The following is a 26,355-nucleotide window of genomic DNA, read 5'->3' as shown; positions in this document are numbered from 1 at the left end:
TATTCTTGGTAGACTACTATTTCTATATTCTTCCCTTAAAAATAGTTTCTTCAGTACTCCATCTTCTTAATACTTTATACACTTTCCCTGAACAATATCATCCAAGTTCATCACTTTAACAGTAAATATATATTCTAATAACTCTCAAATTGCGTATTCTAGCCAGATATGTAATCTGAGATCCAGCATGATTTACACAACTTTGCATGAGAATGTCACTTAATATCTCCATCAGTACTTTAAATTTCACTCGTTGTCATATTCTACAAACTCAATCCCCCTACTAGTCTTGATGAAAACCAATGTCATTCACCCAGTTTTCCATGTCAGTAACTGAGGAGTTTTGGAGGACAAGCCGGGAGCCCAGTTCAATACCAACCCTTAAAATTGATTCCTGAATATAAATTGATTCCTGAGTTTTGATTAGGTGTATTTCACGACAATAAAAAAATACAAAGGTAAATGTGACCCAATTGCATGCAAAATCAAAGAAAGGAAGATATACACACATAGAGTGGCACACAACCACATGGACACACACATACAAACGTACACATGAAATATTTAGGTTTCTCCCTGGGCATCCAGGAATCCAGGTCCTTCCCCCTCCTTTTAGGAGAAGCCATGATTTTTTTCCCAGTTCTTTGTTTGGGATTTCCTACAAGTTCCTTGAACATGAAAAATAAATATGAAATGTGTTCTTAGTTAAATAAATGTATAAAAGAGTAAAAGGGAATGTCTAAGAATAAGAAAATAAAAGTATGGAACAGAAAACATATTCCAGATCTGGGCTAAGCTAGGGGAACAAAACATCTCAGTTTTTAGATTAATATAAGGAAGGTAAAAAGAGACCACAGGATGGGCTGAATGAAGCATATCTGGAGAAAGAGTTAAAGAGAAAAGGGATGTGGATGTTATAGCCATCTCCCTTCTATGTCACAGTCCTCAATGACAGATTGGCCTCAGTCATCCAAGGAGACTGAGCACAATTAATGTCGGTTAAGGAGAAGGGACACTCTGGCATGGCCTTCCCAAAGACTTGTTGAAGACAGAAGAGTCAGTGGAATGAATGTAAATGTGGAGATTTGTATAAATATGTAAGAGCAATTTTGAGAAGGTGTTTAGGGAGACACTGGAAATGATAATGCTTCATCCGGGCTATGGAAATAATTAGAAAATTTAATCACTCTACATTCATAAAAATTGGTGTGGTGTGATGCTGAAACAATAATGTAAAAGGAGATAGAATTTTAAGCACTTGAGATTAATATAATATTGTATGTCAACTGTAATTGAAAAAAATAAATAAAAAATTAAAGTTTAAGAAGGCAACAAAAATATGAATATACTTCTATAGACCTTATTTAAACAGAGGTCACCAGCTACTTTCATTCTGATTAACAAGTGGTACATGAAAATCCCTTCAGGTGCTATGGAGAAAATGGGCATGGCCCCCTCTTGACTTTGGGAGGTAGCTTTGAGCACAGACATATGGCAGAGATGATTATGTCACAGGCTGGCTCATTGGCACCCAGATCTCGTTTGAGTAATACCAGAGCACAGATACCCCACCATGAACTCACCTGCCATGAGCACTAGGGCTTCTATCTGATCTGTAGCCCTTTATCTCCTTATAATAGGTGGTTCATGGGAACAAATAGGATGTCCTTGAACTTGGTACGCCACATCCCTATACCAAACCTTTCTCTGGTGGTTAGGCATCAGTGTCACACCTAAACTCTCTCTTCAGGTACCATCTCTTTTCATCCACAGTGTCTGAGGATGCTGAGGTCACTAAAATCCCAGCTAGTAAGTTTCAGGGTCAGATAAGGAGTCTCTGTGATGTGACCAAAATATGTACTATGACCTATATGTGCTGATTCAGACAAGAGCCAGGAAATGAGGCCACAATCAATCTATTAGTCCGTTGGTGCCAGGGGAACTGACAGATGGGAAGTCTCTAAAATATATAGCATCTTTTAAAGTAATATGGAGAATCCATCCTAACCTGAAGACATATTTGCCAGCAGTTAACCCACAACACTGCACAGCCACTTCCTCTCTTCACAGAAAGGGCTGACACAAGGGGAGAGGTGGCTGTGCCTTCCTGAGCCCTGCCCCTATCAGGGGAAGCTACTGCCCCCACAGAAGCCTTTCTCTGCTCACCTCACTGGAGACAGTAGGAGTCCATCCCAGGACCTGGTGGAGGACAGCACCATGAATGAGCTGTTATGGTCCTCTTTCCCTTACTTCTCTCTGCTCTTTCAATAAGGCTTCCTCAGCCCAGACCCTTTACCAGAATTCACCTGATATCAATCCGGCTTCCCTGGCACCACCTGCTGGAGGGCGATTCTCTCTACCCCAAATACACAGTGGTCCTCAGGGCCTCTGTCAAGGGCCCCACAGGCCTTCCAGTCCATTGCATTTGCCCGTCCCCACCACCCTCACCAACAACAGCATTGGACTCTCCAGTCCTACTTTAATTTCCATTCAAACTGCTTTTCTAATTTCAGGTCTTGGCCCTGAATTTTCCTTCTCAGGGCGCAACACCTCATTTGGGGTTATTTTATAACTGCGTTTCACTGGTAACTGTCATCTAACTACCAGGAACCCATCCGATTGCACACACTGTTTTCTCTGCCAAGTCCACCTGGCAAACTCATTCTTACCCTCCAGACCTCATGATTGCATCCCAGTTTCCCCACGAGGTCTCTGGTCATGCACACAGGATGGCTAAGGTTTATGACATAGACCTGGTAAGGATACACGGCCAGATCATAAGGGAAAAGACATAGGCAGAGTGTGGAGGAATCTATAGGAGATGTCCTACACTCCCTCCCTCCCATGAGGCCACACACTTCCACTCCAGCTATGAAAATGCAATCACCTGTGTGCAATGTTGCTGCCCAGAGAAGCCCACCAGAGACTCAGCAACCAGATATTTTTGGTGGCTGGTTTTATGGACTGAATTGCATCTCCTCAAAATTCATATGTTGAAGTTCTATGCCCCAGTACCTCAGGATGTGGCTGTATTTGGAGATAAGGTCTTTAAACAAGTAATTTATGTTAATAATGTCATTGGAATGGGTCCTTTCCCAATATGCCTGCTGTCTTTATAAAAAAAAAAAAAAGGAAATTAGGACCCAGTCACACACAGAAGGAAGATCATGTAAGGGGAGAAGATGGCCTTCTATAATTCAATTGGTTCCTCTGAAGAAACCAACCCTGTTGACACCTTGATCTTGGACTTCTAGCCTTCAGAATAGTGAGAAAACAAATTTCTGGGTTTTGTCAACCACTATGGAAGCATTAGCAAACTAACACAGATGATCACACAGGCACCCTCTCCCTGGCACATTCCAAAATTCCAGACTCAGAGAAGCAAAGTGGGTGTTCAACATAAACCACATTGTGCCAGCAGCCTAGACACAACAAACTAAACAGTGGGGACACTACTGAAACCCAGGTACCCAGATGCAATCCCAGAGCCAACCCTGCAAGAAGGTCCTTCTAAGATAGCTGTCTCAGGCCTGCTATGCTTCTTTCTATACACACACACACACACACACACACACACACACTCCCATGAGGAAAAGGGGTGGCTTTCATTCTAACCCCTCTAAACTCTCTCACAATCTGAGGATTGCTGAGGGATCTTGAGTGTGGGCAGGGACAATGACATCAGAGATGATCAGCCTGTAACCTAAGCCTCGGAGAAAATACATTTGTGCCTCAAACCTGCCATGGGACTCAGGCTCCTCTGTGGTGTGGCCTTTTGTTTCCTGGGAGTAGGTGAGTCCAGGATGTTGGTGGTGAACTCCTAACTTACTATTTCTAGACCCTGAACACAAGACTTTTCCCTCATCAAGCTTCTTGATGACCTCCTTTTTTACCTCCTTTATCCTCCTTTCACAGGTCTCATGGATGCAGAAGTAACCCAAGTCCAAAGATATCTGATCAAAAGAAAGGGAGAGAAAGTTTTGATGGAATGTTTACAGGATATGGGCCATGATAGCATGTTCTGGTACCGACAAGACCCAGCTCTGGGGCTGCAGCTGCTCCACTTCTCATATGGGGTTGACAGTTATGAGAAAGGAGATTTCCCCGATGGGTACAGTGTCTCCAGGAAGAAGAAGGAGGGCTTCTCCCTGATCCTGGGGTCTGCCAGCACCAACCAGACATCTGTGTACCTCTGTGCCAGCAGTATATCCACAGCGCTGCACAACCACATCCTCTCTGCACAAAAAGGGCAGGTGCCAGAGGGAAGTGACCCTAACTCAGGGCTGAGTTATACTGGCTACTTAGAACAAAGGTGGCCGCTCAGTGGAACCAAGCCCATGGACATAATCTTGGCCTGGAAAGCACAGGATATTTTTTATGCCCCATGCAACATCATTTCCGAATTAGGGGCCATTCCGAAGTTAGTCTGCCCAGTCTTGTGTATTATCCCCAACCTAAATGCATGAGACTCTACCCCAGTCAGGAGGGAACATCCTCACACATATTTACATGGAAGAATCTCTGTTCTATCATTTTTACCAGTTTTTCTCTCCCTGTTTTATTATTGTCCCCCTTACTGTCATTTGCCACTTCGAACCATGTCTTTGCTCTTAATCAATGTTTCACTAGGGGGCATCACACAAGCTAAACTCCTTCAGATAAATTTTGTTCTCCTTATGTTGATTTAAGAGAAGGCGTGTGGAATTTGAATTCATTCAATCTAAAAATAGAACAACTCTAATAAAAAGCAATCTTTCTCCAGGTTTTCTAAGTAGTCACTAATGTTTTACTAGAAAATTCTAAACAGGTAAGGAATAAATTATAATGCAGAGGTTATAAAAATTAGGTTACATCTGTATACATGGTCATCTGGAAAAGTATCTCTGTGTTTTAAAAATATATTTTATTGATTTCAGAGAGGAACGGCGAGAGAGATAAATGATGAGAATCATCCATCTACTGCCTCCTGCACAACTACCACAGGGAATTGAGCCAAACCATGACCTTCTGGTTTATAGGTCAACACTCAACCACTGAGCCACTCCAGCCAGGCATATCTGTGCATTTTAAAGAATGAAACATCTATCCTGTCTGTAAATAGTAATTGAGTCCTTTGGGAATACAAGAGAAAGACTTTGCTTGGAGTGATGGATACACAATGCAGTGTGCAGATGATGTTTTGTTGAGTTATACACTTGAAACCTGTATGATTTTGCAAACCAATGTCACCCCCAAGAAATTCAGTAAAAGAACAAACATAGTAAAAGATTATAACTTCAAAAAAGAGTATTAGAAAGCTTGGTAGATTTCACAGGTGTGTGCATTTGTCAAAACTTATTTAAAGGTACTTAAGAGTTGTGACTTTTACTGTATGCAAATTTACCTTAAAAAAGAACCATAAATAAATACTGAACGCTAATTAATTATATGCATGCTAAAGTGTTTAGAAGTGAAGTATGCCTTCAACTAACTTTTAAATGTATCCAAATGTACATGGGTAGATGGTTAGTTTTATGATAAAGCAATAAGTAGCTTTATCAAGGTGGTAGAATCTAAATGGTGGGCACATAAATGTTCAATATAAAACTTCCAACTTCTATAGAGGTTTGAAAATTCTCATAATAAAATGGGAAATAATAATGAGGCAAATATGTATATTCTGATATAAACTAAGCTTTTAAATGTATTGCTAAGAATACATTGTTAATAAAGTAAGCAGCAAGGTACAGGAAGACCAACCAGATACTTGTAAACTTGAATAAGTCAAGAATATTTCTAGTAACAGATACAACAAACTTATTGACCAGTTGCTTCTGGGAAAGGTACTTTACTCTTTGCTCTGTTTTGTGTTTTTTGACATTTTAACCACATGCATGTATTAATTCAATAAATAAATACATTAAAATTATATGATAACTAGAGGCCCGGTGCACGAAATTCATACATGGAGGGGGGTGTCCCTCAGCCCAGCCTGCACCCTCTCCAATCTGGGACCCCTTGAGGGATGTCCCACTGGGATCGGGCCTAAATGGGCAGTCGGACATCCCTCTCACTATCTAGGACTGCTGGCTCCCAACTGCTCGCCTGCCTGCCTTCCTGATTGCCCCTAAGTGCTTCTGCCTGCCAGCCTGATCACCCCCTAACCACTCCACTGCTAGCCTGATTGATGCCTAACTGCTCCCCTGCCAGCCTGTTTGCCCCAACTTCCCTCCTCTGCCAGCCTGGTCACCCCTAACTGCCCTCCTCTGCAGGGTTGATCGCTTCCAACTGCCCTCCCTTACAGGCCTGGTCCCTCTCAACTGCCCTCTCTTGCAGGCCTGATGCCTCCCAACTGCCCTCCCCTGCTGGCCATCTTGTGGTGGCCATCTTTTGTCCACATGGGGGCAGGATCTTTGACCACATAGGGGCATCCATATTGTGTGTTGGAGTGATGGTCAATCTGCATATTACTCTTTTATTAGATAGGATGGTAACCATGATACCCCTGAAAGAAAAGTCTAGAGACACGAGTGCTGTTTGAAGACAATGAAAAGAGAGAAGAATGTGTTTTCTGTTGTTTTATAAAAGTGAGAATACCACTGATGGGGGGAAAGATTTGGAATTCTTTAAAGAATAAGAGTCATTTGGTAATTTTTAGGATTTAGGATGAATGAACTAGAAAAAGATCTTGGATTGTTTTGGCAGAAACTTTGATATATTTGACTACATTTTTTTAAATGTATCCCTAAATGTCAAGAAAAAAAATGGAGTATTCTATACCTTTCATCAGCATACTACTTAGCAGGGTTTACCTTAAATCACTCACTGCCTCTGGCACTGCCCATAGATATAAAGGCTACACACACACACACACACACACACACACACACACACACAAACACACAAACGCGCGCGCACACACGCACACACACGCACGCCATAACAGAAAGGGTTACTGAAATATTAGCCCTAACATGCTGCATTTCCTTGATCATAAGGTAAATTGTTTTTCCAGTTTTATATTTCCAAAATATGAGTAAGTCCTGTCATCTATATTCATTTCTAATGTAATATTAACACTACCCAAAAATAGCCATTATGTTTTTAAGAGTGCATCTTATATTAGATGGACTTTCTGAATCCAAGATATAAAGTAGGTTAGTTTTACTAGAATTTGTTTCTAAAGGTCCTTGTTTCCTTTAGGGTGTTTGGCCTGTCATTCTCAGTCATTCACCAGATTATATTAAGTTCAGACAACTGCAAAAGTGCAACCATTCTGACAGTATTGATATTCACATTGGGTTTTGAGGTCACATAGACATGGACTTGAGTCTTGCCTGTGTCACTTACTCTTGGATTATGTGAACTTGGGTAGGTTATTTAAGACCTTTATGTTTTCCTCATCTGTAAAAATGGTATGATAGTAGCCTAAGTAGCCTAATTTATAGGCTGAAATCATACATGTAAAGCATGGAGTAAGTGCACAAAAATACTAGCTCAGCTTTATGAACAATAAAATATTGTATTTGCAGGGAGGAAAACAGGAGTAGAGGCCAGTTTACTAGAGTATGGGTTGAGGGAGGAATAATTGGGATAGTTTGGGACAATGAAGACTCAACAGACAGTTGAAATTCTGAGTTATAAGATTCCTTCATATTCTAAAGTTTTTAGTTATTTGAGGTCAGTGCTGAATCCCTTTCTTGCTTTATACCCAACGAGTAGCACATACATGACACTGAATAATGATGCATGGAGAGGTGGTGGACATATAGTGGTTGGATGGCAGTTACATGCTAGGATGCCTTGTGAGTGAAGAATTGCACAGCTCCACTAGGGGCAGACTCATTTTCTCCATATTTTGCAGAAACTCAACGTCCTATTTACAGGAAAGGAACTACACAGTGGTGAGGAAAGATGACCTTGAGTTTGACTTCTCAGTGTCTTTTCTCATGGAAGAGGAGAGGATGTCACCTAAAAATGCCGACTTTCCTGCTACTTCTCCTAGGACAAGGTACGAGCCTTATTGGGTGGGGAAGTCTGGGATTTATATTAATGTTGAATAGAGGAGTAGAGGGTCTGAGGCCACCAGTCAGAGAATGGGGGGAAGATGTTGGATTATAGGATATGACATAATAACAGTTGGCAGAACAAAATGGAGGCAGAGCCACAAAGTTCTTTGGAAGCCAAGATGACACTGGAGCAAATAGTAAAAAGAGCTTTCTTCCTGGGGACAAGCTGGTCAAGGCTCATGGGTTTCTCTATCTCCCTGTAACCAGGCTCTGTGTTTGGTGCTCTCCTCTCTCAAAAGCCACTCAGGGACATCTGTCAACGTGGAACCTCTGTGAGAATCCAGTGTCAGGCTGATAGCCAACTTGCCCTAATGTTCTGGTACCGACAGCTTCCTGGACAGAGCTTGACACTGATTGCAACGGCAAATCAGGGCTCTGAGGCTACTTATGAAAGTGGATTTACCAAGGACAAGTTTCCCATCAGCCGCCCAAACCTAACGTTCTCCATTCTGACTGTGAGCAGCGTGAACCCCGAAGACAGCAGCTTTTACTTCTGCAGCGCTGGAGACACAGTGTCGGGCACAGATCAGAGATCTGAGCAAGAACTTCAGCTTCCTCCTGCCCATCTCCCTCCTCCCCAGTTCCCATCCAGATGAACTCTGTTGAGGCAAGCTGGAGGGAGGAAACCACAGCTTTCAGGCAGAGACAGATGTTTGTGTGTTTGTGGGCAGGTATGAGTATGAATGTGTAGACTGAGATGGAAAGAAAATTTATAGGACTAGCTAGAGGGCCCTATCCACAGACACGAAAAGTGGCTACTGGGAGGCTGAAGATAAATTTCTCCAGAAGAGTGCTTAGAAATGCTCAGTAAAGACAATCAAATATAGTTTGCCTTCAAGTGACAAGTTCAGAAATACCCTTTAACTATTTCATCTCAATGCTATATTTAGCCTGTTCTCTATCAATATAGTTCAGAAGGCCCTTAGTCATCTTGATAGTATACTCACCCATTGCACTCATAGTATTATGCTGATTGTTCTTTGTGAATAGAAATTATAAAGCACTCTAGGTGCCTCAGTATATGACATATGCAGGCCAGAACAATGTAAAATCCACAAAAGTTCAGGGACCTGTCACATTGGTGAGCTTTTAAGTAGTCCAGATAGATGTGTGGGACATATCAGAATATGCCTTCTAATATGAGAGATAAGTCTTATTACCATCTATTATGCAGAAAGAAGGGCAGTATTTCGTGGGCCTCTATGGACTTTGGAATTAACATATACTGCAGTTGGGTGTGCTGCTCTGGTCCATTACTATATCATCCGTAAGGCTGGCCCTGGATGGGCACAAGAGAGTTGTGTAGCAGAAACAAGGCTGGGATGAAAGCTGCCCTGCCCCCTGGGCCAGAGACCAAGCAGGCTCAGTTGTTCTTGAAGTACCTGTGGCCAATAGGGCTGCTCTGTGAAGCCCCTGGCATTCCTCAAGGCAGATGCAAAGAGTTTTGGTATAAAGCCATACTCTTTTCTACCTGCCAACAACTTGTCCTTTGAAAAGCTGCTCCTGGCTTTTGAGTGAATGCCTCATCCCGGCATTCAGAACTGGATGCCATCTGATCTGCAACACTGGAAAGCTGGACAAGCACAGGAGTTTTCTGTGATACGTGGGAAATGTACAACTAAGACCAGACTCAAGCATAGCTGGAAGAAAGGACAATTTAATTTCAAGAGCACGTCTCAGCCTCACAGTACCCACTCCTATTTCACACACCTTGACCCCTCAATTTATACCCAAGCCTTCATGGGATAAATTTGCACTGTGTTCTAGAATGCTCATTACAGTTCAATACGGTGTGTTTCTGACGGTAGTGGTGAAAAGTAATCCTCAGAAGGGCCGGAACTTCAGCCCATAAATGTGGTTGTCCACATTTTATAGAAGAAGAGATGGCCTGAAGTATAGACTTACTCCGTGTTCAACTTTCTCTCACTCTATCATCTAGACTATTCATTCCCATTTTCCTCCTTTTTGCTTCTCTGTGCTACATTATGGGTAATTTCTTTAGACCTGCTCTCCAGTTTACTAATTCACACCTCACCTCCAATAAGCCATTAACCTTTTAATTGATTCTTTAATTTAAATTATATTAATTTCCATTGCTAGGAACTCTACATGGGGTCTCTTACAAATAGGAGTGGTCATTTTTGAAAGCACCTTGCTCCTTGTGTTTTTTGAAGCTATTTATTTAAGGATATTATGCATCTATTCAGAACTTTACCTATTAATGCCAAATCCTGATGACTTTTTGCATCTGTTTTTCTTGTTTGTAGGTTCTGCTGGCTTTCAGTCAGGGTGGCTTATATTTTTGTACATCATAAAATTTGATATTATGAATTCATCTTTGGGAATATTTTAAATCCTGGAATAAGATGGGTTGTCCAGGAAATATCTTTTTTTTTTTTAATTTTTAAATTTCTTTATTGATTAAGGTGTCACATATTTGTCCTCATCCCCCCATTCCCATCCCACCCCTCTCCCCACGCATGCCCCAATCCCCTGTTGAACTTACCCGTTGGATAGGCTTATATGCATGCATCCAGGTCCTTTGGTTGAACTCTCCCCCTCCCCCCCCCCGCCCCCTACCCTCCCCTATCCTCCCTCTGAGGCCCGATAGTCCGATCGATGCCTCCTTGCTTCTGGTTCTGTTCTTGTTCCTCAGTCTATGTTGTTCATCATTTTCCCTAGATGAGCGAGACCATATGTCACTAGATATATACTAATAAGAACTGAATGTGAGACGAGCAATAATAGTTATGCTGACAAGCAAATGAATCAATCTGCAGCGAGCTTCCCCCTGGACCAACAGTTCCTCCGAGACCCAACTTCGATGTCCAGTAGTTCCTTATGTGTACATGTCAGCACTGACCCCTCAGCTCTGGATGGTGGACAAATGGTGGTAATGGAGGTCCGACTCCCTCTGGTTTGGTCTCGGCCGAACCCAGGGGCACGGCGTCACCCGGACTAAGGGGCACGTGGCCTCACCCATACCCAAGGGGCGCGTGGTCTCACCCGGGCCTGGGACCCAGCCTCACCCGGATGGATCCAGGGGCGCACGGCCTCACCCGGACCCAGGATCTGGCTTCACCCGTACCCAGGGACGCTTGGCCTCTCCCAGACCCAGGGGCACGTGGCCTCACCCGGGCTTAGTTGCACAAGGCCTCACCTGGATCCAGGGACACATGGTCTCTCCCGGACCCAGGGACGCTTGGCCTCTCCCAGACCCAGGGCCACTTGGGCTCACCCGGGCCTAGGTGCACGAGGCCTCATCCGGCTCCAGGGACACATGGTCGCACCCGGACCCAGGGACGCTTGGCCTCTCCCAGACCCAGGGCCACTTGGGCTCACCCGGGCCTAGGTGCACGCGGCCTCACCCGGATCCAGGGACACATGGTCTCGCCTGGACCCAGGGGTGTGTGGGCTCTCCCAGACCCAGGGGCGCTTGGCCTCGCCCGGGCACGGGATCCAGCGTCATCCAGGTCCAGGGGCACATGGCCTCACCCGGAGCCGGAGTCCGGCCTCACCTGGACCCAGGGGCATGTGGCCTCACCTAGACCCAGGGACGTGAGGCCTCACTTATACCTAGAGGCGTGTGACCACACCCAAGCCCAGAGGTGCGTAACCCCGCCCGCACCCGGGTCTCAGCAGGGCCCCGTCTTCCCGATCCCAATTCCTGCCGGTCAATCCCCCCTCAGCAATTCCCCTGGCCATCCTTCCAGAGCTCCAGTATGGCTGCTGCAGAACTCGTCGGGCGGCGGCTCGGCGAAGCTCCGGTGCACCCGGTGCATGGCGGTGGGCCAGTCTGGCGTCGCTGCGTCGGCCCTTGGGTCTGCATCGGTGGCCGGTCGCCGAGCATGCGCACCTGGCCGCTTCCGGGGCGTTGAGATTCTTGACGGACTCGGAGGTCAGCAAGCGCGGAGTCTCCCACCCCATGTCTCATAGGGGCTCGTCTGTCTGTGCTTGGCTGCCAGTGGAGCCGTCCCCTCAGCCGGAGACCGCCGGGGGAACTGCGCCGAGCACGTTCCAGGCCGCTGTTGTATCGCCTGAGCCATAGTTCTTTTGTGTCGCCTGAGCCGCAGTTCCTAAAGTGTGGTCCTTGGGTCACCGGCATCAGCATCATCCCACATACCCCTCTTTTATTCTAGTTGTAGAGCATCTACTCAGCCAGCCCTATGGTGGTCTTGGATGGTGTCTGCTCTGCTCTCCCGTCGCAGTCCCAAAGTTGTTGTGGTAGGCAACAATCAGGCCTCCGCCCTATGCCTCCATCTCGGTCCTCCCCTGCATAGTCAAGTCTTGATTGTTGTTGGTGTCATGGGGGGGGCTCTCTTTGTCTATAAAGGAAGAGTTGCTGTGCAGGAGACACGTTTATGGGCCGGGTCTTGGTGCAGCAAAGCTTTGGCGCTCACTGAATATTCCCGTTGAATGTGTCCCTTATGCACGTGGTTGAAATCTGGTGTCATCTCCCACAGACCACTAGATGCCCTCGTTTCTGGGTCTCCAATGGGGTGTAGATCAGCTACTGCCTTAGGCACTCAGCAAGGATTACAGCAAAAACTGTAGTTTCTTCCTCCTGTCTGAGTGGCCCTGGAGCAGTCCGACTAGAACAGCAGTTCATCTGGTCCGCTGCCAGAGGGCAGGCCACCCACATGCATAAGCCGTTGCTTGGGGCGCAGGTGTGCCTGCAAGACTTGCGGGGCAGGTCTTCAAAACGTGCGGGGAGGGTCCCAGGGCGGGGCGGGGTCTCAGGGCGCCAACAGGCCATGGTGCGGCGAGCCGCGATGGCTGTGAGTCTGGTCCTTCTGCCTTCCACGTATCTAAGTCCCCTCGTTCCGCACTCCAGCGCAGCAAACACTGATTGCTGGGCGCACCTCCGCAAGAGTCCCGCCTCTCCCCGCAGGCATCTGGGTCTCCCGGGGTTCGCCAGAAGATGGATTTCAGGGTGATGGAGAGCTAATCTCCCCTAGGTTTGGAACAAAAGCCCCTTTCCCCCGCCACCAGCCAGACCCACGCGCCTCCACACCTCATCCCCTCCGATTTCGCTGGGTGCGAGGCAACAGAACAGCCTTTAACCTCCGCCGCCATCTTTTTCAAACTTCCCAATTTGTACTTCTTAATCCCTTCATTTCAGTCAACTCTACTGAAGTCTAGCGCCGCCGGGAGGTGCACGGAAAGGGCGCCCGGGCCTCCGTCCGGTGCGCGGTGCGCGCGTCCCGCGGAACCAGGCGCGCGAGGGCCACATGGCTGGGACGGGCGCTGGGCGGCCGCTGAGCTCCAGGCACCACCATCGCCGCGTTCTGGGCGTAGCCGCCGCGGCGTCCCCCCAATTTGTACTTCTTAATCCCTTGAATTCAGTCAACTCTACTGAAGTCTAGCGCCGCCGGGAGGTGCACGGAGAGGGCGCCCGGGCCTCCGTCCGGTGTGCGGGGCGCGCGGCCCGCGGCACCAGGCGCGCGGGGGCTGCGCAGCGGGGACGGGTGCTGGGAGGCCGCCGGGCTCCGGGCGCCGCCGCTGTGGTGGCGTCCCCAGCGTCCTGGGCCGGGCAGCCTGCGGGGGCGGCAGAGTTGCGAAAGTGAGTGAGTTTCCCAGGGTTTCGCCCGGAATGGGGTTCAGTGCAATCGGAGCCGGTGCTCAGCGCACTCCGGAGCCTTTATCTCCTTCCTGCCAGTGAACGCCGGCCAGGTCATCAGCCGCCCCTTCCTCTCCGGTTCCATCCTCCCCGCAGGCGCGTGTGCTCGTGTCTCCGCCCGTTTCTCCATACCTTAGGCTTTTACGGCTTCCCCGACTGTCCCCGTGGCCTTCTCCTTCCCCCCAGCTGTGGGCATTTCAGTCCACCAACTTTCCTGTGGTTCTGGACGATGTCCGTTCTGACCTCTAGTTGTATTTTTGAAATTGTTGTGCCCGGCTGCAGGTTAGGTGTTTAACCTATGCCGCCATCTTGGTTTCTCTGTCCAGGAAATATCTACTTTTGTCTCTATCAAGCAATTGGGATGTAATATACCTGATGTCATTTGATTTTATAATTTTCAGTGTGTATCTTCTTGATCATACAATGTCTATCCCAAACTCTGAAGGGCTGATAACACAACACCATGAATATTTAGAGGAAACTCTTTTTAATCCTCCACCCAAAGCCAAACCAGGAAAAACAATACTTCTTGTTAACTGCCTGTGGAATCATTTTGTTCATTTGCCCTTTCATTAAGCATGTAGCCCTTCCTATATCTTGGCTTTGTACAGAAATGATTTCCATCTTGCTCCTAGTTTACTACAAGGTCCAGTGGGTTTTGTCCAGTTTCCACACATACTGATTCGGGGCCTCTGGGGTCCATATATGAGTCCATTGGATCTAGTGGGTCCAGTGCCAGCTTCCCTTCCTGTCTCATGCTCCCATTTCCCCTAAAAGTGGGCAAATTCACCTCCAGATAAGTCGGGCTGTGAGCACCTTTCTATAAGACAGCACAGGTTTCTCCTAAGAAGCATTAAAACACTGCTTAGAAGCTTGAATTCTCGCATCAGACAGACCTGGATTTAAAATTTGGTTCTATTCCTTGATCACTGGATCTAACTTTGAAAAGCTTACACAATTCCTTTATATATCTCCACATATGTAGAATGATGATAATAATGATACCTACAAAATTTGGTAGGAGGGTTTGCTATAAGAATGGGAAGAGCCGTAACTGGTTTGGCTCAGTGGATAGAGCCTCGGCCTGAAGACTCAAGGGTCCCAGGTTCGATTCTGCTCAAGGGCATGTACTTTGGTTGCAGGCACATCCCCAGTAGGGGGTGTGCAGGAGGCAGCTGATTGATGTTTCTCTCTCATCAATGTTTCTAACTCTCTCTCTCTCTCCCTTCCTCTCTGTAAAAAAATCAATAAAATATATTTAAAAAACATATATTTTTAAAAAGAATGGAATGAAATTATCCATATAAACTACACAACACTGTGCCTCATGGAGATAAAACATGCAACTTAGTTACTACCTAAATTTATTTCTCACTATAATACATGAAATTGTACCTTAGTAATTCCTTTCCTGAGATTTGCTATTGCCCTTTCTGGGAAAATTTTATTATTACAATAGTTTTAGCTGTTTTAATTACAAAATAAATGCATGTTATTGTGATATACAGAGATTATTAAAATGAGAATTTTTAAAATATTTTTATTGTGTTTCAGAAAGAGAGGAAAGGAGAGGGAGAGAGAGAGAGAAACATTGATGTCAGAGTGGAACATCAATCGCCTGCAACCCTGGCATGTGCTCTGACCAGGAATATAACTGGCAACTTTTCTGTGCATGGGATGACACTCAACCAACTGAGCCATACCAGCAAGGGCTAAAATGAGAATTTTAATCACACATTTAAATAAAGTTAGATCATATAATATATCCTGTTTTATAATTTATTCTCTTAACCCATCAATATTTCATAAACACCATTATATATTAAAAAATACTTTATATTAACTTCCTAATATATAAAAACCCAGGGTCCATAATAATGGATGGCTCCACCAAACACTGCCAAGGGGGCTGCGGATCAGGCCCAGAGAGAGGCCCAGAGAGAGAGGCAGGTCTAATCCGCAGCCTCCGTGGCAGCTGTTGATCAGCCGTTGCCTCTCTCTTTCTCTCCAGGCTTTGCCAGCAGTCTCACCTACGTTTCTTTCCAGGCCTCTGGGGGCTGCTGATCAGCCCCACCTCTCTGATCAGGCCCAGAGATAGGCCTAGAGATGCTGACTGGCATAGAAACCAACCAATCAGAGCCAAAACTGGGTGAACTGTGAGGAGCCAATGGCTACCTAGGAGGCAGAGCTTTTGACTCTGACTGGCATAGAAACCGACCAATCAGAACCAAATTGGCTGTCAGGGGAGGGCAGTTGGGGGTTATATCAGGCCAGCAGGGGAGGGCAGTTGGGGGAGAGATCAGGATGGAAGGAGAGGGCAGTTAAGGGTGATCAGGCAGGCAGAGGTAGTTGGGAGATCAGGCCGGCAGGGGAGGGCAGTTAGGGGTAATCAGCCAGGCAAACAGAGGCAGTTAGGGGCGATCAGGCAGGCAGGCAGGTGAACAGTTAGGAGCCAGCGGTCCTAGATTGCGAGAGGGATATCCAACTACCGGTTTAGGCCTGGTAGTAGGACATCCCCCAAGGGGATCTTCAATTGGAGAGGGTGCAGGATGGGTTGAGAGAACCCCCCAACCCCTCCATGCACAAATTTTGTGCACCGGGCCACTAGTCTATAATAATATTTTAATGTATTATTAATAACTAGAGGCCCGGTGCACAAAATTCGTGCATGGAGGGGGGGTTGTCCCTCAGCCCAGCCTGTACCCTCTCCAATCTGGGACCCCTTGAGGGATGTCTGACTGCCCATTTAGGCCAGAGTGCGACTGCCCTCTCACAATCCAGGACTGCTGGCTCCCAACTGCTTGCCTGCCTGCCTTCCTGATTGCCCCTAACTGCTTCTGCCTGCCAGCCTGATCACCCCCTAACCACTCCGCTGCCAGCCTGTTTGCCCCCAACTTCCCTCCTCTGCCAACCTGGTCACCCCTAACTGCCCTCTCCTGCAGGGTTGATCACCTCCAACTGCCCTCCCTTGCAGGCCAGGTGCCTCCCAACTGCCCTCTCCTGCTGGCCATCTTGTGGTGGCCATCTTGTGTCCACATGGGGGCAAGATCTTTGACCACATGGGGGCAGCTATATTGTGTGTTGCAGTGATGATCAATCTGCATATTACTCTTTTATTAGATAGGATAGAGGCCTGGTACAGGGGTGGGGGCCAGCTGGTTTGCCCTGAAGGGTGTCCCTGATTAGGATGGGGTTCCCTTGGGGCGTGGGGTGGCCTGAGCTAGGGGCCTGTGGTGGTTTGCAGGCCGGCCATGCCCCCTGGCAACCCAAGCGGAGGCCCTGGTATCTGGAATTTATTTTCCTTCTACAATTGAAACTTTGTAGCCTAGAGTGGAGCCAAGCCTGGGGCTCCCTCCGTGGCCGGCAGCCATTTCTGTTGGGGTTATAATTGTAACTTTGTTGCCTTAAGCGGGTGGGCCTGGCCAGGGTGTGCGGAAAGCTTTGCGTCCCCTGTTGCTGGGGACAACCCTGGCCTGCTCTCTCAAGCTCCATTCTGCCGCCATTTCTGTTTGAATTTGTTTACCTTCTATAATTGAAACTTTGTAGCTTGAGTGGAGGCTTAGGCCTGGCAAGGGCAGGCGGAAAGCTTGGCTTCCTCTGTTACCTAGGAAACCTTGCTCTCTGTGGCTATAGCTATCTTGGTTGGGTTAATTTGCATACTTGCTCTGATTGGATGGTGGACGTGGCTTGTGGGTGTGTTGGAGGTATGGTCAATTTGCATATTTGTCTATTATTAGGTAGGATCCTTTTTAAAAATTGTTTAATGATTTTTAGAGAGAGGGAAGGGAGAGAGAGACATCAATGTGAAAGAGAAACATCAATCATTTGCCTCCCGTACACATTCCAACTGGGGATCAAACCCACAACCTATGTATGTGCCCTAACTGGGAATCAAACACACAATCCTTTGGTGTATGGGATAATGCTCCAACCAACTGAGCCACTAATGCAGGGCTAACCATCCTTTATATATCAGTTTTAAGTCAAAATTAATGGCAAGTTAAAAATTGTATACTAGATGACAGGGTTATTTCATTTAAAAAGCAATGGCTGTGTGTTTTGGTTTATTTCTCTTACAGAGTTAGCAGGCAATAATGAAATCCTCTTTACCCCACCTTCACATGACTGACTCCTTCTTATTCACATTTCAACTCAGATATCATCTCCCCAAAAAGATTTTTCCTGACCACCTTACCTAATACAACACTATTGCCCCAACCCCCAGTCACTCACATTGATTATCATTTTATCCTATTTTAATTCTTCCTAACCACCATTATCTGATATAAATATATGCTATATATACATAATATACATATTCTTATTTATTGTCTGTATCCCATTGCAGTACACACAAATACACATTAATGCCACTAAAGCAAGCACCTATTCTATCTTCTCCATCACTGTTTTCTTATAGCTTAGGAAAAACACAGCAACATCATGGGAATTCAGTAACTATTTACTGAGTGTTATGGACGAGTTGTGCTCCTTCAAAATTCCTATGTTGCAGTCTTAACTCCCAGTACTTGAGAATGTAACTGTATTTGGCAACAGGGTCATGAAAGAGCTAATTAAGTTAAACCAAGGCCATTGGGGTGGGCCCTCATCCAATCTGGGTGGTGTCCATATCACAAGAGATTAGGACATACTTGGAGAGAACACCAGAGTTGTGTCCACAGAGGAAAGGTAATGTGAGAACTCTGTGAGAAAGCAGCCATCTGCAAACCAAGGAGGGAGGCCTCAGGAGAAATGAATCTTGCCAACACCTTGATCTTGGACTTCTAGCTCCCAGAACTGTGAGAAAATAGATTTCCATTGTTTAAGACACCCAATCTGTGGTATTTTGTTAAGGCAGCTTTAGCAAACTATTACACTAGTAGAGAAATATAATTCAGAAATAGAGGGAAATTGGTCAAACAGTATGGACTTCCTTGGAGAAAAACTCTAGAAGAGCATTTGAATGTAGATAATGTCAGCCCATAGGAAAATGAACTAGATTGTTCTAACAGGGAGGGAACAGATGCTTTGACTTTTATATTTGGTTACAACGGTGGCCCAACAACGTGTGCCAGGCCCTCTGCTGTCTCCAAGGCTGGGAAAGGGACAGATGTTATGGGTTCTAGATACGTAAGCCCAGAACCTGCTCAAACATAGTGGCCCTAAAGTGGAGGGTCCTCAAATGGAAACTGTGTTGGTTGGTGCCTATGTAGACAGAGCACTCCCTTTTGGACCTGAGAGCCTTTTGCATATACTCCTGAATGGGCTGGCCTATAGGAAATAGATGGACCAGTTGGCTGCCTTCCAAATGAACAAAACAGACTAGAGTTTTATGAGCCAAATGAGTGGAGGGAGCCCAATTGGCTTATCACCAAGCTGGGCTTGTGGGACTCAATTGGGAAAATAAATACACGTTACTCATTAAACTCTGAGTGTCATGGGAGAAGTCATGCTGCTACAATAACAGTGGCCCACATGGCCTGGGCTCTCTCCTGATTTCTTCTGCTTATTCTCCAATAACCTTGGGAGTCACTTAAGCAGCTCTAGTAGGCCCAAGGATGGGACAAAGAGTTACTGAAATGTGAACAGAAAGGCCATAATAGTATAGAGACCAATCTATATTTACATTTAAAAAATAACCTCAATCCACTTCCCTATTCACCCCTCCATAGAGGCCTAAAGAATATATAAAATATGCAAATGTTCCCTCTGGGCATAAAACATGCTTGTGCTCCCTGGCTTCAAGGTGGGGGTTAGGATGGGGTTAGGGGAGGAGCAGAGGCTATTCCATTTAGCCAACCAGCCATGACCTGTCTATACCTCCACGTCTCTCTCACTCTTGGATTATTTTGGATCACTCCGAGGGCTCCCCCACTATCCAGTTTCAGTGACCTACAGGATAAGATATTCAAGAAAATAGTCCTTATTGGATAAAGAGAAAAGTTATAGTTTAGAAAAATAATGGAGGAAGAAAGGAGCTGGGAGTTTGGAAGAAAGATAGCCCAGAATGTGACAATCTGTTTGGAGAGTGATAAAGGAGACTAAGGCCCAAGGAGGAGTTGATAGTTGATTATGAGCTGAGAAGAAATAACTGAGTTGGGGAGGGGGTTAAAAGGAAGAAATTAGTGATTTGTAATCTGACCAAAATCTACTTCTCAAACTACTGGGAGGTCTGAAAGAATCTAATATGTGGCAACATAATGGAAATGAATTTAGCTTGAAGAGGTGTCATCTGTTTATTCCTTAGCCAGGTGACCTTGAAGAAGTCAACCTCTGAGCTTTAGATTTTTCATTGGTAAAAAGAAGAAAACTATACCTCCTGCCTACCTCATGAGGCTGTACTGAGCATCAAATAAGAGGAAGGGGATCCAACATTTCTATGTTTAAGCAAGCTGATTCTAGAGTCAGATTACCATGCTACCATTCATTTCTACAAATGACTGGCTGTGTGACCTTGAGCAAGTTACTTCACCTCTATAAAGCTCATTTTGGCATCTATAAAATGGGCAACCCCATAAGTAGCTATAATTATAAAAAAATTTTCAAAGGTCCTTGAAAGGTTCACACAATGTTTGTATAGTAAGCACATAAAAACTATTGCATATTATCATAATTAAAAGACAATGGTTTGATATGCTAAGCACTAAATATGAACTAGGAGAATGTCTTAAAGAAATAGACAAAGGAATCCATGGTTCAGATTGAAGAGTACCAAGAGCTGCATAGACTTATCCAAATTGAATTGGATCAAAGGGGGACTGGAATCCATCCCTCAGACCTGAATCCATGCTACACATCTGGGCCTAGAGTATGATACAACATTCTCCACCTATAGCTATATTCTCTGCCTATAGGGTGTGGTTCCTGCTACTTTGAATAAAACTGACCTCATAGTCTGTGTGGTTGTGATGGTTTATTCTAAGGAGCACAAAATATCAAAGGAAGGCTAGTCTTAAGGCTTTAGATACAGAAAATTCCCAAGCTCTTGGGTGTCCCCTTTTAGATAGTATCAGAGCTGTAAGCACCAATACAAAAATGTTTCCCCTTGCCCCAAAATAATTTCCTATATTCTACCAAGGATTAATTACCTCCCCAATACTTTTCCAGGGTGTGCTGGTATCCACAGCAAGAATTTCTCCTTATCCTCTAAACCAGGACTTCCTATGAAGACCCCACAACAAAGGATACAATAAATAGCATATTTGGTGATGTTACAGGACAAGCCCCTATTACTGAGGCTCCATAACATGGATAACCTGGGTCAGCTACCTGTGAGCACAGAGAGGTGTGTCATCCATGCCTTAGAAGTGTCCTAGAGGGGTCCAGGTCATGGAAAAGCAAGGTTCTGAGACCAGGTGCCAGGTGGAATGCCACAGCCTTCATGGTGGGGTTCAGGATCTGAAGGAAGGGCTGATGCACAAATGAAAATACTATACAAGAAATATTAATTTAGAAGGCATTGGGGGCCAGGTGGAGCCTCTTTCTTGAAGAAACACACTGACCTCTGGCCTGGTCTGCTTTTTATTCACTTGAATACACATTTACCCTTTAGCAATGCATACAGGCAGATCAAAGGTAAAGTTTGATAAACAATGTAAGGATTATCAGGTTAGGAAATTGCCTTGAGCCATTGAGCCCACAGCAGGGCAGTTTTATGCTGATTTTCAACCCACAGAATATCCAATTCCATTGGTCTTCCAATGTTTCCTTTTGCATTTTTATGCTAACTGTTATTTGCTTTAGCCTCCAGGAGTAGAAGGTTAATTCCATCTTCTATTTCTGCCAGGAAGACAAGCATCAGGAGAGATCAAGATGTGGCTTTTCCTCTGACTTGATCTCAAATAAACATTCTCTTAGATTCACCTGTCATGATTCTCATGCTTCTCTACACTTCCCATGTCTTCCTGTAGGCCTGAGACCATTTTCAGATCTGTATAATCAGGCAAGACAGAACCTTTCTGATTCTCAGTTTCATCTTCTATAAATGGAGATAATTTTATTCTGCATAACTCACAATTAAAACGTTTGTGAAAAGTTTAACTTGAAACTCAACCCAAATGAAAATCAGCATGGTGTGTGTGAAAGCCCTTTAAAAACTGTCAGGTACTATACAACTATAGCAGTATTCCCTCCTGGACATAAGCCCATTGGAGGTTAGAGGCTGTGCAGTGAGGAGAGGGGAGGGTTCTGAGCAGTGGGTCTCCTGGTAAGGAGAAGCTGGCTACCAGTCATGCATGCCAGGCACTGGACCAGAAGACACCCAATGGGCCCCTCTCAACTCCATGGGTCTCACATTGGCATTTCCCCCAATTCACTCTGGTTTCCAGTTACTCCATACCTCTAACCTACTTTCTATCTCATCACTTCTGAGCTTTTCTCATTTGGTTCTTCATCTCCAGAATATTTACTCATTTCTACCTTTCATAGAATTCAATGAACTCTGCCCACTCCTGTCCCTCACTAACCTTGAGCTCAGAGGAACTGAGAAGTCTCTTCATTGGAGGGCCCCTTAACCAGGCTCACATAGACTCATACACAGACTACTTCCATCTCTATACCCCTCTGGCCATGTTGTGCCTCAATAAATTACAGAACTGTGTCTTGGTGGCCATGGAAGGTCCTAAATTGAAATCATTTTCTGGGACGGTTCACTCTATCTCAGTGATGGCGAACCTATGACACGCGTGTCAGCACTGACACGTGTAGCCATTCCTGATGACACGCGGCCACTGAGGCGGCCGCATGCCGAGGATAAAACATTTGCTGCTCCTGAGGATGAAACATTTGTGACTAGAGTCTTGGAGTTACTCTAGTCGCAAATGTTTCATCCTCTCCTATTAGACACTCTGTGCCAGAGGTCTGTAGGCCAAAACAACAGAAGTCCGGCACAGAGAGTCTAGTTCTGGGACTTCCGGTTAAGCCGGGATCTTTGCCCTCACTTCCGCCGGTAGAGCAGGGAGCAGCAGAATGCAGTGGGGGACTCATCTCTGGGGGCCCTGCCATTACCAGTAACCAAATAACAGTTAACCATAGCAACCATTATCTACTGTTCTGGGATGTCATGGATTTCTAATCCATCATTACTGAGATAAGTGAGGGGGAGGCTGGGAGAGGCGAGGGTTTGTGGCATGCTCTGGGTGCTGTTTCCCGCCATTAGAAATAGCGGCAGCCATTTTAATTCACATAAGGAACACCATCTTGCTCCATAGTGCAGACTCCATTTCACCACTATTACTGTTATGCATCCTTATTAACCCCTATTTCTGCTTATTAACCCTGCCCTTTCCTAAAAGACAGTTATATGCACCATTTTGTGGTTAGTTAGGCTAGTTAACCCCTAATTGCCTGCAGGCCTAACAAGCTATCTATAATTCTATCTTCTGTCACTGCCCCCCTGATGGAGAACCCAAAAAATAAAAAACTAAGGTTAAGTAAAGGAAGTGGTAGTAGCAGTGGCCGACCCTTTCAAGAGACATGGACCGAGATGTATGGCTTTATAGAAAAAAATGGCAGGTCATTTTGCGTTCTATGTACTGAAACGGTAGTAAGCAGAATGTGAAATATAAATAGACATTTTGAAACTAATCATTCCCAGCTCTTGGAAAAAAGTGAGCATGAAAGGAAGGAATACATTTCCAGGCAGCTACACCTTTATAAGAGCCAATCTAATTCCATCCTTAAATTTATGAAAGGCTCTACAAATTTAACATCTGCAAGTGTGAGCATTGCTCACTCTATAGCTCAGCATGGAAAAGCACTCAGTGGGGGAGAATTTATTAAAGAAACTCTCCTAAGATGTGCACCAGTTCTATTTCACGATATGCAGAATAAAGATGCAATTATTAAGAGAATATCTGAGTTACCACTCAGTAGAAATATCATAAAAGACCGAATAATGAGACTGAACACAAACGTACAACATCAATTAAAGAGAGACATAAGGAAGTGTAAATATTTTTTGATCTCTCTTGATGAAAGTACTGATGTCATATCACATGCTCAGTTGGCCATTATTTGTCAATATTCTGATGGTCTCACAATGAGAGAAGAGTTGATAAAGTTAGTATCAGTGTCAACAAGTAAATCAGGAAGCGAAATATGTAAGGTTGTTATACAAACATTTTGTGACCTAAGCATTGATATCTCTAAAGTTGTGTTAGTGATGACAGATGGGGCACCAAATATGGTGGGGAAAAAAAGTCGGATTTGTCAAATTGTTTACAGAAGCTATTGGACATCTGATTGTGACTTTTCATTGTATTATCCATCAGGAGGCTTTATGTGCCAAGGCAGGATTCACCGACTTAAACGACTTAATGTCAGTTGTTACAAAAATAGTTAATTTAATAGCTGCTCGCCCCCTTCACAAGCGAGAATTTTCGGCACTTTTACTGGAGGTTGATTCCATCTACAGTGGACTGCTGATGTACAATAATGTAAGATGGCTGAGCTGAGGCAAAGTTCTTGAGCGCTTTGTGGAGTGCTTTGAAGAAATTAAGGTATTTCTTGACGATAAGGATCTGGGAAACTTTCCTCAGCTTAATGATGATAAGTGGATCAACACCCTGATTTTTTTACAGATCTCTCTGTTCATATTAATGAACTGAACTTAAAGTTACAAGATTTTGGCAAAAGTATTGACGTTATGTTTGGATACATAAAAGCTTTTGAAAGCAAAGTTAAAATTTTCAAGCGAGATGTAGAAACTAAAACTTATAAGTATTTTCCTCGAGTAACAAAGTATTTTGAGAAGGCCAGTGCAGCTGTACAAAATGAAATGGAACTCTTGCATATGAAGTACCAGCATGTTTTAGACTCGTTACTTGACCAGTTTAGTGATAGATTTAGTCAATTTAGAAGTCTAGAACAGACCATGAAAATAATTAAATATCCTGATGTAGTAGTCTACAGTAGTTTGGAATTAAATGGTTTCCAATGGATGCAAATTGATGATTTGTAGATGCAACTTGCAGAATTTCAAGACAGTATCTGGGCTCAGGTGTTTGTCAACTTGAGGTCAAAGCTTGAGAATCTGGAAAGGTGCCGCTTGGAGAATCAAGAGGAGTGCCACTACGAACAGGAAATTTGGAGTGCCTGGAATCGACTACCAGACACTTTTAGCACCCTGAAAAATATAGCAATGGCTTTACTCACAATTTTTCCCTCTACATACTTTTGTGAGGCCTTATTCTCAGTGTTAAATAATATCAAAACCAACAAAAGAAACAGATTGACAGATGAAGTTAGTAGCGCTTGCTTGGGCCTGAAGTGTACAAAATACCAACCTTCAATTGAAGATTTAGCCAATGAAATTCAGCAACAAAAAATTCACTAATAGGCAGGTTAGTTAAAGAATTCCCCCTCCCCCTCACTTATCTTAGTTCACGGCACCCCACACAAGCTAAATAATATCAAGACCAACAAAAGAAACCAGCTGACGGATGAACAAAGAAGTCACTAAGTAGGTAAGTTAAATATTTAGTTCTTGGTTTATTAAATACAATTATATATAACAATTATACATTTATGTTATTTAAACTATAAATATCGCAAAATAATGTTTTTTCCTCAAAGTGACACACTACCCGAGTTATGCTCAGTTTTTTGGCGAAGTTTGACACACCAAGCTCAAAAGGTTGCCCATCATTGGAACCACATCCATGGAACCCAGCACAGTAGTGCCATTGCATCTAAAATAGAAAATTCCAGACACCTCCCCCTCCCCCCCACATACACACTGAATCTTTATTATTGATCACCCAATACTTGGCTCCTTTACCATGTGCTAATCCTTCTACCTACGGCTAATCTTCTGACCAGAACCCAATTTTATCATTGTCCAAACCCTTTCTAATATCTGATTTGGAGCACATAATTCTAGCTCAGGCTGTCAGCTCTTAGCAATTGGGGCAATTTTCATCACTGTTAGTATAGATTTTCATGACAACCAGGAGGCTGCTTAAAGAGACCCCATAATAGGGTGAATGGTGAGAAAGGCCAAGGTCCTGATGGTGAAGAAGAGGAGGAATGTGGTCTTCTGTCCCCCAAATGTATCTGGTAGACACAAATTAAACTCTTGCCCTTTCCACCTTCCAAATACCCTCTTCCACAGGCTTTGGTAGGCAGGAGAGCCAGCTGAAAGCCCGGAACTCCAAGGAACACAGCCTCTTCCTTCTCATCACCTCTTCATGTTACAATCCTGGTTCCTCAAAGCCTTGGATTTGACCTTTCTGCCCACTGATTTAGAGTTGAGAAAGGGTCTTCATGCTCACATATAGAAACTTACAGAAGACTTCTTTCCTCTCAGGGGACTCCAGGATACTGAGCAGCCACATTTGTAACCAATATCAGCCCTTCCTTAAAGTCAATTAAATAAAACTCCATGAGGTCAGAGAATTCCTAAGGGCCCAGGTTGCTCTCCTCCTTCTAACCCTCATCCGCTTAGCCCGAGAAGGCCCAGATGTTGTATGTGGGGCTTGGATTCCCCTGTTCTTCTCATCCTGGAATACCTCTATGAATCACCTGGTCTTCTTCCTCTCTGCCCTCAGAAGGTAAGTGTTCTAATCACCTGTAGGTCAAGAACCCACAGAGTGGCCAAAAATAGCAGAGTTGATCCAAGACCTTGGGAAAGGGAAAGCTGCAGGTGTGTTTGTACAGGGAGTAGGGGTGGCCATCCACCCTCACCTC

General features: G+C 44.8%; 2 gene segments (V, D, J or C); both read left to right on the top strand.

Moving 5' to 3' along the window:
- LOC103297308 (T cell receptor beta constant 1-like) overlaps nucleotides 1-26,355 on the top strand; it is a 155,842-nt gene that overhangs the window by 103,831 nt on the left and 25,656 nt on the right.
- The window catches only part of LOC129151508 (T cell receptor beta constant 1-like), an 87,891-nt gene that overhangs the window by 44,504 nt on the left and 17,032 nt on the right, over nucleotides 1-26,355 (top strand).

The sequence above is a fragment of the Eptesicus fuscus genome, chromosome 14 (genome assembly GCF_027574615.1).
Source record: "Eptesicus fuscus isolate TK198812 chromosome 14, DD_ASM_mEF_20220401, whole genome shotgun sequence".
Classification (NCBI taxonomy): domain Eukaryota; kingdom Metazoa; phylum Chordata; class Mammalia; order Chiroptera; family Vespertilionidae; genus Eptesicus; species Eptesicus fuscus.
Note: the sequence above shows the minus strand (reverse complement) of the source record. Positions and strands in the feature narration are given on the sequence as shown.